Here is an 11,265-nt window from a genome sequence, read left to right on the forward strand (position 1 = left end):
CGGCACGCAGTTCACAAGGCTCACCTTCATGCAGTACATCCAGGACCTCGGCAGCATGGTCTGTTTCGCTTCAGTGGCACACCCATGGAGCAACGGCCAGGCAGAGAGGGAAAATGCTGAAGTACTGTGAGGCCTGAGGACAAAGACTTTTGACAGGCCGCACAAGTGTGGAAGGCGCTGGATTGATGAGTTGCCGACGGTTCTTTGGTCGATCAGAACGATGCCAAATTGAGCCACCGACCAGACACCCTTTGCCCTGGTATACGAGGCAGAAGTAGTTCTCCCCACATAACTCACATACGGGTCACCTCGAGTGCTCGCTTATGATGAGCTCGGGCAAGAGCAGTTGCGGCAAGATGACGCGACGCTCCTTGAGGAAGATCGTCTTCGGGCGGCTGTGCGAGCTGCACGCTACCAGCAAGCCTTGCGCTGCTACCATAGCCGCAAGGTTCATACCCGAAGTTTTGAGGAAGGCGACCTTGTTCTTCGGCGCGTTCAGTCAGCCAAGAATTCCAACAAGTTGACGCCAAAGTGGGAAGGCCCTTATCGGGTAATGCGAGTCACCAGGCCTGGCGCAGTCTGCCTGGAGACCGAAGATGGTATTCCAGTGAGCAACTCCTGGAGTATCGAACATCTTCGTAAATTTTACCCATGAGGCGCGGTTGCTGGGCCTCCCAGCAAACCACCTTTTTGTACAAGCCTTGCTGGCAAGGCATGTAACTCTTTGTATAGAGCTAGACGCAGGCCCTGAGCATAAATAAATGAAGTGCTGGCGCCCTAAGTTTTAGCATGCATGCTAGGTTGAGTCTCTCTCTTTGTTAGGGTCGATAGTGCTCAGTGGCAACTAACCCCTAGCATAGAGGTCGAGTGTTTGTCTTTCTGTCCTTTCCAGTCCTTTCTTTGGTTCGCAGGCTGCACAGGCGTTTCTGCCAAACCATTTAGGACCAGGGAGACGAACCGACATCCTCGACCCTGACAAGCCATTGCCGGGGGCTGCAGATTCAAGTATCCGACCACGGCAAGCCAAGGTTGCCGGGGGCTGCATATTCAGATAAGCCTTTTATCTCTTATTATGCATTTCCGTATGGGACTTGGATGTATGAGACTTTGTTTGTTCCCGGGCCACCGTGCTCCTCCTTTCCTATGCCCAAGAACTCTTCTTTGGGCCGGAACTTGGTTGTAGTTGCGGTGACAAGGAAACAAATGAAGGGGCTAATCCTACTTCGCCTTGCCTCCGCCAAGAGCGCGAGTATGGTCGAGCTATGAAGTGGGAGGACGGAAAGGTATGCTACCGGGCAAAAGTGCTTATCTTAAGATAACAAGGACTCGTTCCTTGGTGTGAGCCTTGCTCACGCATGAAAGAACCCGGCAAGCCCCCTTTTTATTAATACGTTGCAAACAAGTACAACTCATACGGAATGTAAACATGAGCAAGGGGATTACAAGGTTTAAATCTCACAAATGCCCGCATGCTTAAAAAAAGGGGAAAGATAAGTGCCACGTAATCCCTGTTCTTGCCCCTTTCCTCCTAGATGCGGCAGGTGAAGGCAAAAAGGAAGCGACGGGGAATGCGCCGATGGAGTACTTGACGAGGAAGACCCTCGGCAGGGCGCGTGGCCGAGGAAGGAGGCGGCACGGTCAGTCGGAGTCGGCGTCCTCCCGCCTGACGCCCTCTTCGCCGCTGTCGCTGTCCTCCCCGTCACTCCCAAACGAGGAGGAGGTTTCGTCGTGAGTGGAGCTCTCCACACAGCACCATAGGCGAGTTCCCAAGTGCCCAAAAACCTTGATGGAGAGCAGGCCATTCTCCATCAATTTGAAGTGGAGAACGAGCCCCTCCAACAAGCTATGGGCATGGGCGAAGGATTTCCACCCGCGAGGAGATACATGACATGAGGGGAGGGGAAGTCGACATCGACCCGCATGCCGCCATTCCCGCAGCCCCTCATATGCAGCCTCAAGGCTTGTGGTAGGTCGAGCTCCATCTCCCGAGCAAACGGAGTGGGGAGACGAAGGCGACCGCGCACTGGTTTGTGCAGCCTGATGAAGAATTCACGGGGCTGGTCTTCGACATGGCCGTCCATTGGGGGAAGAGCCGCTGGTGGAGGCGCGGCCGGTGCGCCGCCCCGTCCTCCTCTCCCAGAGTGCCACGGCGGCCTCGGCCTTGCCCCTCCCTCTTCCTCTCGCGACCGGCCCCGCCGCAACGAGCTCTTGGGGAGGGGGGCACGCTGTCGAGGAGAGACTCTGGTCGTTGCCATCGGGGCGCCGGCGCGCCCTCTCGCGATAGCGAAGGGAAGGAAGGAGTCAAGATGGAAGGAGATGTATATTGGAGGATTGAAGGGTGCCATCCCCCTCCCCTTCTTATAAAGGGGTGGGGCTGGGGCTCGGCTGTCCCACTTAACCAATCTGGCCGCCAGGGGCGCAGGGAATCGGGACCGACTCGTTGCTCCAATCAGCGGTGACCCAGTTTCCCGCCTCGCCATTAAGGCCCGTGCCCTCCAAGTCCGCTGCCTACCCTCCTTGGGTCATGAGGCACACGTGGCGAGCAGGCCAGAATCAAGAAGACAAGAGAAGCGACTGTTTTCCACCCTGTGGTCGTGGGGCACGGGCGCCTTGAAGGCCACGACCCAAGTCCACTTAGTAAATGAGCCGCGCGCCTGCGTTTTCCTCTTTTTATGGGGAAGGCACGGGCCACCTCTTTACCATTTACCATGATGTGACACAAGCGGGCCGCAACCGCCCCACGCACGACCCCCACGTCACGCATTCAACACGGGTCGTGGGGAAGCGCAACTGGCGAGGGAGTTACTACGGTAAACTCCGCCGCACGCACGCCTGTGCACCGTTCTAGGCATGGCCCAATAACACTCCGGGCTTATATGTGACCCAGGCCCGGGGGCTCCTGTCGGTGTACAAAAGTAGGGGTCCTTTTTACCCCTTTACCTGTGCACGGGCAGTCGCAGCCACACGCATGCGACCACGCTTGGCGGGACAGAAGAGAAAGCAAAGACACACGACTACCAGAGTCGTGCTCGAGGCCAGAGGCATGAAGAGCAGAGGGGCGAGGTGAAACTTCCCTGGCAAGGCCCTTGTCGGGGTGGCCTTCACGGCCCCGGCAAGAGCCTTGCCGGGGGCGACTTGCCCAACACCAACAAAGCCGCCACCCATGAGTCTAAGAGTCCCGACGCCATCAACCACATCGGAACCAAGGCTCGGGAGGCGCCTCCATGGTGGCATACAGATCTTGGTGAAGACAAAGGGCCTACGAGGCCTAGATAGGAACCAAGAAACAAGACAACAGCAAGGCTCCTGCCAAAGATACCCACGAGACCCCGGCAAGACTCTTGCCGAGGGATCCCACAAGGTCCTGACAAGACCCTTGCCGGGAAGATCAGCAAGACCGCGACAAGGCCTTGCCGCCCCGTCGCCACCCCAGCTCAGCGGCCGACCCACCAACTAAGCAGGTACCCACGTGGCAGTACGTGGCTCCTAAGCCAACTAGTCAAGCACCTATGTAGTGGCATGCAGATCTTCATGAAGACCCTGCCACCAAGCCTGCTCAGCAGCCTGCCAGCCTACATGGCGCTCCATGCCTCGTTGGCCTGGACGCGTGTCGGATCAAGGCGAAGTGGCGACGGATGGGATGGGCTTCGTTACCGTCCCCAATAAAGCGAGAGAACACCTAAGTTGCGCATTTAATGTGTTTTGTCCCGTGGTGTCAGGCGATAAGCTCGACTACTGTACAACTTTCCACCTCCTATGTGCCACTGTGGCAGCCCTTTGACTATAAAAGGAGGCCCACCTCCTAGTAGGATTTGCCCCCCTTCGTTCCAACGGAGAGGGGAAAGGGGAAAGAGGGGAGAGGGAGAAGGAAAGGGGGGCCACACCCCCACCGCTTGTCCAATTCGGATTGGGTAGGGGGGAGGCGCGCAACTCCTCTTGCGGCCTTCCTCCCTCTCTCCACTATGGCCCATGAGGCCCATTAACTTTCCCGGGGGGGTCTGGTAACCTCCCGGTACTCCAAAAATTTCCCGAACCTCTTCGGAACCATTTCGACGTCCGTATATAACCTTCCAATATATGAATCTTTACCTCTAGACTATTTCGAGATTCCTCGTCATGTACGTGATCTCATCCGGGACTTCAAACAAACTTCGGTCACCAAAACACATAACTCATAATACAAATCGTCATCGAACGTTAAGTGTATGGACCCTACGGGTTCCAGAACTATGTAGACATGACCGAGACACATCTCCGGTCAATAATCAATAGTGGAACCTAGATGCTCATATTGGTTCCTACATATTCTACGAAGATCTTTATCGGTCAAACCGCATAACAGCATATGTCATTCCCTTTGTCATCGGTTTGTTATTTTCCCGAGATTCAATCGTTGGTATCATCATTCCTAGTTCAATCTCGTTACTCGCAATTCTCTTTACTCATTTCGTAATACATCATCCCACAACTAACTCATTAGTCACATTGCTTGCAATGCTTATAGTGATGTGCATTACCGAGAGGGCCCGGAGATACCTCTCCGATACTCGAAGTGACAAATCCTAATCTCGATCTATGCCAACCCAACAAACACCTTCAGAGATACATGTAGAGAATCTTTATAATCACCCATTTACGTTGTGACGTTTGATAGCACACAAGGTATTCCTCCGGTATCCGGGAGTTGCATAATCTCATAGTCAAAGGAATATGTATATGTCATGAAGAAAGCAAAAGCAATGAAACTTAACAATCATTATGCTAAGCTAACGGATGAGTCTTGTCCATCACATCATTCTCCTAATGATGTGATCCCGTTCATCAAATGACAACACATGTCTATGGTTAGGAAACTTAACCATCTTTGATTAACGAGTTAGTCTAGTAGAGGCTTACTAGGGACACAGTGTTTTGTCTATGTATCCACACATGCATCAAGTTTCAGGTTAATACAATTCTATCATGAATAATAAACATTTATCATGATATAAGGAAATATAAAATAACAACTTTATTATTGCTTCTAGGGCATATTTCCTTCGGTCTCCCACTTGCACTAGAGTCAATAATCTAGTTCACACCGCCATGTGATTTAACAGTAAAGTTCACATCACCATGTGACCAACACCCAAAGGGTTCACTAGAGTCAATAATCTAGTTCACATCGCTATGTGATTAACACCCAAAGAGTACTAAGGTGTGATCATGTTTTGCTTGTGAGAGAGGTTTAGTCAACAAGTCTGTCACATTCAGATCCGTATGTATTTTGTAAATTTCTATGTCTACAATGCTCTGCATGGAGCTAATCAAGAAAATAGCTCCCTCTTTCTATATGTATACAGATTGAGACGCAGATTCATCTGGATCGATGTAAAAGCTTGCATTGACATAACTCTTTATGACGAACTCTTTATCACCTCCATAACCGAGAAATATTTCCTTAGCCCTCTAAGGATAATTTTGACTATTGTCCGGTGATCTACTCCTGGATCACTATTGTACCCCCTTGCCAAACTCATGGCAAGGTACACAAATAGGTCTGGTACACAACATGGCATATCATATAGAACCTATGGCTGAGGCATAGGCAATGACTTTCATTCTCAATATCTTCTGCCGTGGTCGGGTTTTGAGTCATACTCAACTTCACACCTTGTAATACAGGCAAGAACCCTTTCTTTGACTGGTCCATTTTGAACTTCTTCAAAATCTTGTCAAGGTATATGTTTTGTGAAAGTCTTATTAAGTGTCTCGATCTATCCATATAGATCTTGATGCCCAATATATAAGTAGCTTCACCAAGGTCTTTCATTGAAAAATTCTTATTCAAGTATCCTTTTATGCTATCCAGAAATTCTATATCATTTCCAATCAACAATATGTCATCCACATATAATATCAGAAATGATATAGAGCTCCCACTCACTTTCTTGTAAATACAGGCTTCACCATAAGTCTGTATAAACCATATGCTTTTATCACCTTATCAAAGCATATATTCCAACTCCAAGATGCTTGCACTGGTGTCCCTTGAAGCTACGTGGGTATTTCCCCAAAGAGGAAGGGATGTACAGCATAGCGGCGGTAGGTATTTCCCTCAGATATGAAACCAAGGTTATCGAACCAGTAGGAGAACCAAGCAACACAACGTAAATAGCATCTGCACACAAATAACAACTACTCGCAACCCGACGTGTAAAAGGGGTTGTCAATCCCTTTCGGGTAACGGTGCCAGAAATTGGCAAATGGATGTGAGAGAGTCGTAAATATTGATAGATCGAACGCCAAATAAAATAAATTGCAGCAAGGTATTTTTGGATTTTTTGGTTTAGTAGATCTGAAAATAAAAGGCAAATAAAATAGATCGTGAAGGCAAACAATATAAGAAAGAGACCCGGGGGCCATAGGTTTCACTAGTGACTTCTCTCGAGAAAAATAGCAAACGGTGGGTAAAAAAATTACTGTTGGGCAATTGATAGAACTTCAAATAATCATGATGATATCCACGCAATGATCATTACATAGGCATCACGTCCAAGATTAGTAGACCGAGTCCTGCCTGCATCTACTACTATTACTCCACAGATCGACCGCTATCCAGCATGCATCTAGTGTATTAAGTTCATGGGGAAACAAAGTAATGCAACAAGAACGAGTAGACAAGATCTATCTTTGTAGAGATAGACCCCATCATTTTATCCTTAGTAGCAATGATACATACCTGTCGGTTCCCCTTCTGTCACTGGGATCAAGCACCGTAAGATCGAACCCGCTACAAAGCACCTCTTCCCGTTGCAAGATAAATTGTGACGCCCCAAGACCGAAGCTCTAGACGCCTTCCATGTTTTTCGTTGTCCTCGTTTGTTTTATTTGTTTGTTGCATTGCATCATGTCATTATTCGCATTGCATCATGTCATCATGCCATCATATCATTAATTTTTGCAACTCAACTAAACAAATCGTATGGATCTTTGGTCCATTTAAATCGAGGGATATTCGCAATGGTGATTTTTCTTTATAACATATATCCTCCCAATATTTTTAGGGAGCTATTATAAAAATATTCCATTAATTTGGAATTAAACATAACACACGTGCAAACAAATCCCATGCCTTTTCTGCTTTGAGTTGACCTCCAAACTTTGTCAATATTTCTTTCTTTGTTTATCGGAGCCCCACCAAAAATCTCAATATTTTTGGACCTTCCCAACCCTCACTTACTATTCAAACCATTTGAATTAAATTCAAATGCTTTTGAATTTAAACCTTGCAATCTTTCCCACTCCAATTTTATTGAAACGAGCACATTTTTATGAGTGTGAGAAATTATCCCCATGCCCAAATTCTATCTCTTCCTTCCTTCCTTCTCCTTTTTTCTTCTTTGACATTTTCTGTTTTTGGGGAAAAGAAGAAGAAGGAGAGCAGCTGTAGCTCGGCCTGCCCGCAGCGACTGGCCCAGGCCACTGCAGCCTCCCTAAGCCCAGCAGCCAGCCCACCACCAGTTGGCCCAAGGCCCATCTGACCACACCTAACCCTAACCCTCTCCCGATCGAACCCTCTCCCCCTCGTCCTCCCACCTCGCGCTACCACCCACGAGTACCGCACGCGCACGCCTGATCCCCTGCATCTCTCCCTCTTGGTCCCCCTCGTCCTCCTCGCCTAGTAGCTCTCCCTCGCTGGAGACCGGAGTCCGATACGTCTCCAACGTATCTATAATTTTTGACTGCTCCATGCTATATTATCTACTATTTTGGACATTATTGGGCTTTATTATCCGCTTTTATATTATTTTTGGGACTAACCTATTAACCGGAGGCCCAGCCCAGAATTGCTGTTTTTTGCCTGTTTAGGGTTTCGAAGAAAAGGAATATCAAACGGAGTCCAAATAGAATGAAACCTTTGGGAACATGATTTTCTCAACGAACAAGACCCGGGAGACTTGGACCCTGTGTCAAGAAAGAAAAGAGGAGGCCACGAGGTAGGGGGCGCGCCTACCCCCCCCCCCCAGGCGCGCCCTCCACCCTCGTGGGCCCCCTGTTGCTCCACCGACGTACTCCTTCCTCCTATATATAGCTACGTACCCCCAAACGATCAGATACGAAGCCAAAAACTTAATTCCACCGCTGCAACTTTCTGTATCCACGAGATCCCATCTTGGGGCCTATTCCGGAGCTCCGCCGGAGGGGGCATCGATCATGGAGGGCTTCTACATCAACACCATAGCCCCTCCAATGAAGTGTGAGTAGTTCACCTCAGACCTACGGGTCCATAGTTATTAGCTAGCTGGCTTCTTCTCTCTTTTTGGATCTCAATACAATGTTCTCCTCCTCTCTTGTGGAGATCTATTCGATGTAATCTTCTTTTTGCGGTGTGTTTGTTGAGACCTATGAATTGTGGGTCTATGATCAAGTCTATCTATGAATAATATTTGAATCTTCTCTAAATTATTTTATGTATGATTGGTTATCTTTGCAAGTCTCTTCGAATTATTAGTTTGGTTTGGCCTACTAGATTGATCTTTCTTGCAATGGGAGAAGTGCTTTGCTTTGGGTTCAATCTTGCGGTGTCCTTTCTCAGCGACAGTAGGCGCAGCAAGGCACGTATTGTATTGTTGCCATCGAGGATAACAAGATGGGGTTTTCATCATATTACATGAGTCTATCCCTCTACATCATGTCATCTTGCTTAAGGTGTTACTCTGTTTTTAACTTAATACTCTAGATGCATGCTGGATAGCGGTCGATGAGTGGAGTAATGGTAGTAGATGCAGGCAGGAGTCAGTCTACTTGTCTCGGATGTGATGCCTATATACATGATCATACCTAGGTATTCTCATAACTATGCTCAATTCTGTCAATTTGTCAACAGTAATTTGTTCACCCACCATAGAATACTTATGCTCTCGAGAGAAGCCACTAGTGAAACCTATGGCCCCCGGTTCTATCTTCATCATATTAATCTCCTACTACTTAGTTATTTCCTTTGCTATTTACTTTGCCTTTATTTTACTTTGCATCTTTATCATAAAAATACCAAAAATATTATCTTATCATATCTATCAGATTTCACTCTCGTAAGTGGCCTTATAGGGACTGGCAACCCCTATTTGCGTTGGTTGCGAGGATTTATTTGTTTTGTGCAGGTACGAGGGACTCGCGTGTAGCCTCCTACTGGATTGATACCTTGGTTCTCAAAAACTGAGGGAAATACTTACGCTACTTTGCTGCATCATCCCTTCCTCTTCGCAGAAAACACTACAGGAATCAGCTACTTTGTCGTGTGCCACGGCGGACGGCAAAGGTCTTTGCCGTCTGCCGCGGACGGCAAAAGGCTCCGGCAAAGTAAGGTCCGGCAAAGAGCTACTTTGCCGTCTGCTTTACGTGGATGACGGCAAAGGGGCCTTTGCCATCAGCAGCAGACGGCAAAGAAAGCAGACGGCAAATATTGCGATGTTAGTCCATTAGGTGGCTAACGGCAGGCCTTTGCCATCCGCACTGACGGCAAAATTTGTCCTGCCTTTGTCGTCCGCCGTATGATGTCAGCTAGACGTCACTACACGGCAGGCCTTTGTCGTCTGCCGCTGACGGCAAAATTGTTTACTCTTTGCCGTCTGCCACTGTAGGCAAACTGACCAAATGGGTCAGCTCCTAGGAAGCACAGTTGGCTGCCACGTGGCTTCTTTGCCGTCCGCGGCTGACGGCAAAGAGCCCGTTGTCGTCGGTGGCAGACGGCCGAGATCCTACATATTGGCGCTTTTTCTGTTTTTTTAATCTAACAATTTTCACAGCAAATATATATGACATATATAGATATATTTCACAGGGCTATTTAACAGCAAACATATCACATATCTAGCACATAATTAAGTTTCATCCATTCATACATAAGCAAGTTCCATCCATATACATATTACAATGCAAAGTTTCATCAAGATAGCAAGTTCCATCATAGCAAGCTAGATACAATGCAAAGTTTCATCAAAGGAAAAACAAGCACTCCATCATAGCAAGCTAGCTTCCATGAAGTGAATGAAATCTGCAAAATGGCAAATAAGAAAGTTAGAAATATATAGGTGACTAGAAGAAGAAGACTAGAACAAGAAGAAGACTAGAACAAGAAGTATATGTCATTTATGAGCTAGCTTAGGTGAAATGGATCATATATGGGCTAACTAAGTTGAAATGGGTCGTTTATGAGCTAACTAAGGTGAAATGGGTCATTTATGAGCTAACTTAGTTGAAATGGGTCGTTTATGAGCTAACTAAGGTGAAATGGATCGTTTTTGAGCTAACTAAGTTGAAATGGATCTTTTTTTAGCTAACTTAGGTGAAATGGATCATTTATGAGCTAACTTAGTTGAAATGGGTCGTTGATGAGCTAACTAAGGTGAAATGGATCATTTTTGAGCTAACTAAGGTGAAATGGATCGTTTTTGAGCTAACTTAGGTGAAATGGATCATTTATGAGCTAACTTAGTTGAAATGGGTCGTTTATGAGCTAACTAAGGTGAAATGGATCATTTTTGAGCTAACTAAGGTGAAATGGATCGTTTTTTAGCTAACTTAGGTGAAATGGATCATTTAAGAGCTAATTTAGGTGAAATGGGTCGTTTTTTAGCTAACTTAGGTGAAATGGATCGTTTATGAGCTAACTTAGTTGAAATGGATCGTTTATGAGCTAACTTAGTAAAAAGCATCATTTTAGAGCTAACCTAGGTGTGATGGGTCATTTTGGAGCTAACCTAGGTAAGATGGGTCATTTTGGAGCTAACCTAGGTGAAATGGGTCATTTTAAAGCTAAGGTAGGTAAAATGGATCATTTAGGAGCTAATCTAGGTAAAATGGGTCATTTTAGAGCTAACTTGGATAAACTAGATCATTTATAAGCTAACTAAGGTAAAATGGGTCATTTTAGAGCTAACTTAGGTAAAATGGATCGTTTATGATCTAACTAAGCTAATTATCCAATTTTTGACATAAGTAAGCCGAGTACAAATCGTTTTAGAGCTAACTTAGGTAAAATGGATGGTTTTGGAGATTAGTAAGCTTATTAAGTCATTTTGGAGGAAAAGAAGCTAACTCTAGGTCATTATGGTAAGCATATTGGAGGAAATAAAGCTAAGTCTAGGTCATTATGCATTTGTTAAGCAAAACACTAGAGAAACTTACCGTGATCATGGAGGTGTAGGAGCGGGCTGGCTCGTGCCGATAGCTGGAGAAGGATCGTGCGATGCTTGTCTGGAGTTACGCTGCACCAATGGTCAT

This window comes from Triticum dicoccoides, chromosome 3A (assembly GCF_002162155.2).
Source record: "Triticum dicoccoides isolate Atlit2015 ecotype Zavitan chromosome 3A, WEW_v2.0, whole genome shotgun sequence".
In the NCBI taxonomy this organism is placed as follows: domain Eukaryota; kingdom Viridiplantae; phylum Streptophyta; class Magnoliopsida; order Poales; family Poaceae; genus Triticum; species Triticum dicoccoides.